This window comes from Tursiops truncatus, chromosome 5 (genome assembly GCF_011762595.2).
Source record: "Tursiops truncatus isolate mTurTru1 chromosome 5, mTurTru1.mat.Y, whole genome shotgun sequence".
In the NCBI taxonomy this organism is placed as follows: Eukaryota; Metazoa; Chordata; class Mammalia; order Artiodactyla; family Delphinidae; genus Tursiops; species Tursiops truncatus.
In genome coordinates, this window is record NC_047038.1 from 55,862,429 (window position 1) to 55,871,983 (window position 9,555).

The window sequence follows — 9,555 nt, forward strand, 5'->3', positions numbered from 1 at the left end:
TGATTAGCACGTGATCTCCATTGCCCAGAAACTTTCACTGGTACAAACACACTTATGGAATTGACCCTCTCAACCTTCCCTCGCCTATTAATGTGTATTTTGTTCAGAGTTTTTGGTTCCAGGTAAAAACCTAAATGAGAATATCTTGCAAAAACAGCATATTCAGTTCAATATTGCAAGTATTTTCAGCAAAGATTTAGAGAAATTATCAGATATATTTTGTATTTTCACAAGAATATATTCCTCAACTTGATTTTGTCATATGCTAAAATGGAAATATATATTCCAGAGATAATGTTTGTTCATGAATTTTAGGTATTGCATAAAAGTAGATGTCTGAACCATATTTTGGAAGCAGTGGTCTGGTCAATTAAATGGCTCTATAATTAAACTTCAAGTCACTTTTAATTTATCAGTGTTCAAAGCAAACCTATAAAATATATATCTTTTCAATATGGCCTTATCTTAATCAAAAATACTAAGAAAATATTTTTAAAACTGTGAATCACTCAAAGTGCAAGTGATGATGACTTTAAAATACATCATCTAAGTTTCTGCACTATAGATGCCTCCATACTTTGTTTTTACCTCAATTTACTATTAAAATCAGTTTGCATTTCCTAAATACAGAATAATTGGTGCAGGCAGGCAGAGGGCCCAGAAATTCATAGAAGAAATATTCCCAGAATTAAAAGCAGACTAAAATAGATCATTGCAGCAAAATCCTCACATGGATAATTAAGAATGAACAGGAAATAAAGCACACAGTAAAGAAAATCTATATAGGAAGTCATTTCCATTTAAATTAGCTGTTTTCTCTCCTAATGGGAGGTAATAATAATGATGATGGCAGTAATGAGAAGGGTAATAATCATAACTATTAATAATCATACTATTAATAATCATATTATTCATGGAAACCACTGAATTAAATGATTACCATGTGCCAGGTACTGAGTTACCAACTTTACAAGTAGTACCTCATTTAATTCTCATAATATTCCTACATGTATGTATTAAAACCCCCATTTAAGAGGAGAAAAGTCCATCCTTAAGGATATTAAGATAGTTTTCCTGGTAATATATTTAGTGTATGGCAGAGCTAGGATTCATACCCAGGCCTCTGCGAGTCCAGAACCCATACTTTCACAGACTGTACAATAAAAAGTGGTGGTAAAATCCAAATTTATTCTATAGCTTGTTTGGTGTTTTTTCTTACCATTTGCTTGTTTCTTCATATGATATCAAAGCAGTAGTGATGCATCTCTAGCAAGTAAGGACTAGAGGTTTTAAAGTATTTTTCCAACTATCTCAATGAGATGACATTTGTAAAGATTACATATCATTTTATTTTAGCATCTCAGGAAGGCACCAATTGAAAGATATTTCCTATGTCTATATCCATGTTTAACTCCTTCCCCCATATTCTTATACGAGGGGAGAAGATGGAAATATAAAAAGTTGCCATAGGTCTGGAATGACAAATATTATTATTCCAGTCAAGCATAACCCACTCAGGAGTAACATAAATCTTGAATACACATTTACTGAATCTGTTGAAATTCTGAGAATTTGGCCAATAGCTAGTATATCTGACAATGTTCCAATCTTGCTTACATTTACTTTGAAAACTGTGTTTTCTTAAACATAGAATGCTATATTATTTGTGTAATTTCTACAGGATAAATTGGTGCTCTGGATACTTGGTGAAGTGGGAGTGAGCTTTCTAAAACCTAAACATGGTTATACTAATCCTCAATTTAAAATACTTCAACACCTTCCTATTGGTTACAAAATGTAATCCAAGACTTTTATCATTGAATATATGGCCTCCTATTAGTCAACAGACATCTATTGATATGTAGTGTATTAACTGTTATGGTTTAAGGACCAATTATTTATTGATTTCACAGAAGAGGAAATCCAGAATGAGGCTGTTGGGGGCTGGTGTAATGGTTCAAGACATCATCAGACATGATTCCAGGTTCTTTTCCTCTTTCAGCTCTGCTGTTCATAGTGTTTAGTCCTCTGTCCCCACCCTTATCATTTCATGGTCACAAGATGACCGCTTTTCTCCAGGCTTGTGCCTTCATAATAGTGTAACCAGGGTGGGTGGGTGGGGAAGAGGAAAAAGCTATGCTCATACAAGGGAAACAATACAGGCAGACTACATAGCAGAATAGGACTGTTTCACAAATCACCTCTAGTTTTGGTGAGGGCTGAAAAATAGACTTTTAGCTAGACACACTGGGAACCCCCAATAATTAAAGTTTTAACTTTAAGGGAGAAGAGCAAACAGACATTGGGTTGGCTTCTAGCAGTACCTTACTAATGTGTGGAAAAAATTGTGTTGGTCATTGGGGTTAGAAATTATTATAATTGCTCCTGCTTAGGGTACTTTATATAATCTAACCAATTTCAGTGGTCCTATCTCTTGTCCTGACATTTCTCTTTGTTTACTCTGTACTCCATTTTAGCTGAACAACTAATTCCCTGAATTGTCTGTGCACTTTTTCTGTTGTTTTACATTTGCAGTTGCTATAACTTTGGCTTGCAAAGTTCTGTCTTCTTGACATGCCTGCTAAGTTTCTACTTTCCCTAGATGTTAATTCAAGTATCTTTTACTGTATCGAGCATTCTCATATTCCCTTAAATGCCCATTAAAATACTATTCCTCTGTGTCACATCATACTGTGACCATTTGTATATGCTTACCAACAAGTGATTAATAGAGCTGAGAATTTAGAAATTATTCAATCTGTGGCCACAGGAAAGAATTGACAAAATTTGCTTTCAAATGTTTAAGTGATAATGCAACATATATCATTAAACATTTGAAAGCAAGTTTTGTCAATTCTATCCTTGTGGCCACAAGGACATACATATACCAATATATGTGTATATACGTATATTTCTGTGTTGGAAGTTTATTCGTAATGGAAAGAAAATGTTGTGCTTGGATAAATTATTAAATTTCAGCCACTGTAGATGAGATAATAGTGGACATGTGAATAAGTAATCTACATGTTGTCATATGCTATGATGACATAAATTACCTACTAAGTAATGTTGGATAATTGTCATAATTTTGAATATATCTGTCTATAAATAACTAGTATAGCACTTCAGTGTTTTCAGGCCCTATTTTACTTGATTTTTAAAACACTCTCATAAGGTAGATATATATATATATATATATATATATATATCTCATTATCCCTCCTTTACAGAACAGATATGTGTATGGTTCAGAGAAGTTTATGGATATGCCAAAGGTCAAATCGTGAATGGTAAAATTAAAAATTAAACGCAGATCTTTTGATTCTAAATTCAATGTTTAGTTAACTACATAATTCTGACTCGTGAATATGATTATATAAAAATTATGTACTTTTGTTCTCCTGAGTGTTTTGTATTCATATATTTATTAATGGTGAATTATTGAGTTATTTTTACAATGTTATATAAATCTTAAACATTTTGAACTTATTTTCTATGCATTGCTCATTATTGAAGGTCTAAATTGCTCAGTCCTTTGTAGAGTAACTTGTTCACGTTTGCCAAGGACTTTTCTGCTTTTAAAACTAAAATTCACAAGTCCAAGTAACCTCAGTCCTGGGAAAATCAGAACACTTGATCACCCTCCTGACACTGTGGAAGACATAAAATGTTAAGCCCTATATTCCTTTGAGCAGTCTTAGAATTATAGATGCATCAACTAATAATAAGGAATCTTGAAAGATGGGAAACTGTTGACACGGTTTAATAGAGTTGAACTAGTCATTATATCTCGTTAGTCACACAAAGTTTAACCAATATTTATATTCTATGAACTGTTGAATTTAAGTTAATTTTACATATCTTCTTATCAAAGTATCACAGCATTTGGTTTACATTTATATAGGCTTGCACAAAGGCAAAGAATTTTCCTATAACTTTGAGAGAATTTTTATAACTGGTCCAAGCTTGATGACGTTTAAATTTGAGAGTAAAAATATTTGGATTCAAATGTTTTTGAAAGAAATGATGTATCTTCATTTAAAAGGGTAAATTGTGTCAATTTTACCCATAACTATGAAATGATAAAGCATCACCCCCTCATTTACAGAGTAAATATTTTGATAATAAAAATACAAAAGGACAAGACAATATTGCAAATATAAAGCTCAGAGATAAAAATAAAAATGTTTTTCATTAAAATAAATTGGACTATAAAAGTATTTATTAACACATACTGAAGAGAGGACTTCTGCTTCTGGTAAAATGTAGTACAGTAGGCTAATTGTCCCTCTGCAACATCTAGGAAAATTCTATTTTTAAAGGCATAGAGTACTAATGGAAACAAGAAGAATATGGTAAACTGTCTTTAAATAGTTTGAAATAAGAGAAAATCCACCTATTATGAGTAAAAATAGCCACTACTTTCTTATATCCAGATGCTTATAGGAAGACTGGGTATCTGGCCTGACCCAGCAAGACTCTAAGAGGGAACAGAAACCAGCCAAGTCTTAGTAGTTGAGAAGTGGTAAACTCTTGAGTGACAGGATGAAAACTAGAGAAGCCCCAAAAGGCTGTTTGCTTATGTAATATTCAGAATTCTGGAGCTACGATGGATGCCAGGGCTCTGAGTTAAAACTTCTAAATGGAAAATTAAAATAAAACACAGTCTCCTAATAACTTGTGAGACCAAGTTCTGATGAGTGTAGAAGCCTGTTTCAAAAACGTGGCCAGTTTCCCCTCAAAACATTTGCCAAGGTTTGAAAAATATGGGATGCAGAGAAGACACAGACTTAAAAACATCTCAAGGGGAGAGCTGAATTTCACACATGCCTCTGGGACTAAGAAGGTAGAGAACCACCAGATTCTCCGTCAAAACCATAGGTTGAATCTGAGGATGTGAAACCCATGATGAAACCTGTGGATAGGAAGAGACAACTGTATTTGTTGTATAAGCTATTTTATGTTAAGAGACTTGAGCAGCCTCAGATTTCCGTATTTGCGGGGACTCTAGAAACCCAACCCCCATTGATACTGAGGGATGACTGTATATAATTTCCTCTGACCTTTACAAACATCATTCTAGTCTTTTGATCAGAAAACGTCTGAGCACTATGTAAATCTCTTCATACTGAGGATAATTTGATTCTCTCATTGTAAAATTCTTATGAATTCCTCTTTTTCCTGTAAGTTCTGATACACTTTTACTATATATATATTTCTTTCTTTCTTAATATACCAACCACCCTCACCTCCTCCAGGCTTTCTATCTGGAAATACTTGTCTTTCTGTAACTTTCAGAAATTTTCTTCTATTTTTCATTTTCCTATTTTCCCTTTGTCGATTCAATCAACAATTTATTTTAGGGCACCTGGACTTATTAAATTCTCTCATATTTTCACTTGCTTTGACCACTTGCACTGAGTTCTTTGTCTCAGTCTTCTGCTCACTCACTTGATCATTACAGTGCCTACACTCGAATCATCTCAACTATTAAAATTATGTTTTAATAATTTAACCAAACATTTTTAATATTTAAGGACTATGATTGTGTCTATTTCATTTTATCTTGTTTAAAATATATAGTTGCAAAATTCAATTAAATCTATATAAGCTCTTAATCATAGTAAAAATAATTTATCCAAAAGTCCAATGAAAGGAAGCAGAATGTAGAAATACTTTAAGAAAAAAATCTTTTAATCTACCATTTCTAAAGCAGTGTCAGTATACTAACTGAAGGAGGATTTGCTTTATTGTGTAGACTGTGACTGTGTGTTACTTGCCAGGCTGCAGATGAACAGTCATTGTTGGTTTGAGCCACACAACATGGAGAGCAGTGTTGTTTGTAAGAGAATGATTGAAAAATGACTCTATCAAAAACTATTTCTTGTTGTAAGAATACTATAAATGTCATTGAACCAAGACAATTTATGACTAGCAGGAGGTGTAGATGGACATGCTGAAAGAAGTTTGTAAAACAAAGGTATAACGGATAACATTGCTGGAACTTCACAACAGATGTTGTGTCATTTCCTCTTAGATGCAGAGAATGTTATTACTTCAATGACTACAAATTCTTCAGGAAAATGTTTTTGAGCATGGTATTGGAACTTAGGAAATATTTCTGTTAAATAAACATTTAAAAAATTATCACATGATTTAGTATGTTTGGCATATCAGTCTTGTTATTTTTATGTTATATGTTTTTTTTTCATTACTCAGGTTAACCCATGTGATCTGAATCTATGCAAAATTATATTATGTATTAATGAATGTTTTCATTGTGTTCAACTATGTGGGTAGATAGAGATAGATATACCTTTGATAATACCTCTTTTTGTTTTTAAAATATAAAATTTCAGATTTAAAAAAATCTATATATTATCTGTGGTAAAATATTGTTACACTTTATTTCTGAAACTCTTCTATGATTACATAGAGGGAACATGTGGTAGACACATAGCTTAGATCACTCAGCCTCTTTTATCCTTACCTACTCTAAATGACATTAGAAAGTCTATATGAGTCACTTGCCCAGGCTCCCCTGAAGCCAGGTGTGGTCAGTGAAATGTAAGTACAAGTCTGATGACATTCTCTACCCCTTGTCTGCTTCCATCTTCTTTCTTGGAATACACAGACATGTTGTTACCATGAGGATAAGGAGAAAATAATTGCACAAACTTTGGCAAAGACATTATTGAGTCATTGGTCCAGCAGCTGCCTATCTCCCAATTTTTTCTTATATGAGAGAAATAAACCTTATTTATATGTTTATAACAGAAGTCAGGTTTTCTGTTATTTTCAGATGAAATCTTGTTTAACTGACATTAAAAGATAGCCAGATAAAACTGGATTTATACTATCAATGTCATTTGAATCTATTATGTATTAAATTTAATTTCTTTAAAGAGTTAATAAAACAAATAGAAGTGATAGGGAAGAAATAACTGAAAATCAGATCATATTTTTACAAACTAAGATTATAAAACATGATGCTGAACTTAAGAAATATGTTAAGAATAATTTAAATTTTAGAGATATCATTTTAATAATTTAAGCTCCTTAATACTCTACTGACTCTCCTTTGTGAAAAATGGTGAAGCTACCATGCTGGGAGTTCCTGCCAAGTTCCATTATTTTGTTAATTGAGTTATTCTTTTTACAATGATAAGGTTATAATATTCATGTTTTAAAAACACTGTGAAATAGTTTAGTAGGTTTCTTTGTTCACTTTTTTTAAAGAGATGTAATGCTCACACCTTACTTCTGCCTTCCAGGTTTTGGCAATAATTTGGCTGAATATTTGGCTGTACTTTGCTAAGGACCTCAAATATGTTTTATTCCTGAGGTTCTGGCATATATAAAAATTTTTGTGTGTTGCCTTTGTACTTGAAGATAATTTAGCCTTGTGTACAATTACTTAGTGCTTTATGTTTTTTGAGAACTATGTAGATATTACTGAATTGTAACTTGTAAAAAATATTTATTTCAGGTAAATTTTTTCCATTATGCCTAAATCCTCATGCCCTATTTAGTTCTTTGTCAGAAGCCACGATTTTGCTTATGTTATTCTTCTTTATAGTATTGCATATTCCAAATCACTTATCTTCTCAAAAATGAGCCATTAATCATTTTACATTTCAATTTTTTATTATCTATTATGAGATAATCACTCATAATCACTCTGAGATTTTGAGTTGCATTTGTTTATATGTCCCTTGCTTCTAATATGGTGTTTATTTCTGTTATCCTTTTCTGCTCTATTGTTTTCTGCTAGATTCCTTAATCTTTTTCACATTTTTATAATCTATTCTTCAATCATATTCACCTAATCTTTGAGCTTCCTTTATTATTAAGATCTCTTGAAGCTATGTTTATTACAAATGTTATTTAATTTTTTAGGTAAGTGCTCTCAGAATGTAGTGTCTTCATATGCTTTTGCTTTCTGTGTTTACTCTTTTGTAATGTAGGATCATGACTTGTGTCTTTCCTGTTTATCACTCATCTTTTAGTGGAGCCAACTATTTGTTGGTAAAGATTATGGAAATTAGAAAGTGGAGTAAGATGGGGCAGCTCTCAGCTTCAATTAGGTTATGTCATATCAACATAATTATTTTGTTTAAAGAAAAAGCATTTCCAAAAGAATTTGAAAAAGGATATATGTATATGTATAACTGAATCACTTTGTTGTACACCTGAAACTAACACAACATTGTTAATCAACCATACTCCAATATCAAATAAAAAGTTAAAGAAAAAACATTTCTGGGCTTTTGTTGTTTAAAATCTTTGAATCATAGGTTAGTTCTTTACATCTCATCTCTGTGTTGATAGTTTTCTCAGCCTCTTTTCCTCCATCTTCCTGCCTTAAATCTGTTCATCTCCCTCAGTAGAGGGGGGATTGTAGTATTTGTCAGTATGGATTTTAATTTTATTTGTCAATATGGAGTTTTATTTTATTTTTTATTTTATTTGAGTCAATATTGATTTCTATTTTATTTGTCAATTTGGATTTTTATTTGAGGTTGGATTGTAGTATTTGTCAATATGGATTTTTATTTGAGTCTTCCAGGCCATCCTGCAGAGCCTAAAGAAGTCATTCCAGGACGTGGTCCTAGAGTTCATCACTCTCACCTCTGGTCAATTCTATATCCCTTTCAGAACTATGGTATTTTGTGCTCGCTTCAGCAGCTCATATACTAAAATTGGAATGATACAGAGAAGATTAGCATGGCCCCTGTGCAAGGATGATATGCAAATTCATGAAGAACTATGGTATTTAAGTTGGGGGGAAATTAAAGTTTTGCTTAGGGCTTCCCTGGTGGCGCAGTGGTTGAGAGTCCGCCTGCCGATGCAGGGGACACAGGTTCGTGTCCTGGTCCGGAAAGATCCCACATGCCGCGGAGCGGCTGGGCCCGTGAGCCATGGCCGCTGAGCCTGCGCGTCCAGAGCCTGTGTGCCACAATGGGAGAGGCCACAACAGTGAGAGGCCCGCATACCACAAAAAAAAAAAAAAAAAAAAGTTTTGTTTAGTTTTTGAAGAGTAATATGCTATAGGAGACCCCCAGAAATAATGGCCTTAAATTTTGGGTGAGATTTGACTTTACCATGTAAATGATGACAATTGTCTACAATGTTTTAGTGAATGCTTTGTGTCCGATCTCTGAAATATAGACTGCATATCTACAAAAAGAAAGATCATACAAGCTGTAAATCCCCTATTAAAAGTCCCTCTTGGTTGAGAATTTAATTATTGACTTCTGATGGCTCTATTAAAATTTGATGAGGATTTGGCAAGAAAAGCAGCCCCTCATTTTCTTCAACAAGCTAAGCGCTTATGTTTGAATATCACACAGGGTCCATAGCTTGTGCCCCTAGGAAGCAATTCAAGTCAGAGCATCTATTCTCTGTGTGTTCTCCTGCATACGCTTGCTGAGGATTGGCTCTATGTCATAGGAAATACCTCTGCCATCTTCCTCCATCATTGAAGCTCTCATGCTCACTGCCTTTTAAAAACAGGTGAATAATCAAATTGAATTGTCAGAAGGAGGGCAGAAG

At 33.2% G+C, this 9,555-nt stretch overlaps 1 non-coding gene across 1 annotated transcript; it reads left to right on the plus strand.

The window, feature by feature from the left end:
* Positions 1–8,672: 8,672 nt before the first annotated feature.
* On the plus strand, positions 8,673–8,779 carry LOC117312515 (U6 spliceosomal RNA). The gene has a single exon (XR_004526839.1). It is a non-coding gene; the product is annotated as a U6 spliceosomal RNA (small nuclear RNA).
* Positions 8,780–9,555: the final 776 nt, after the last annotated feature.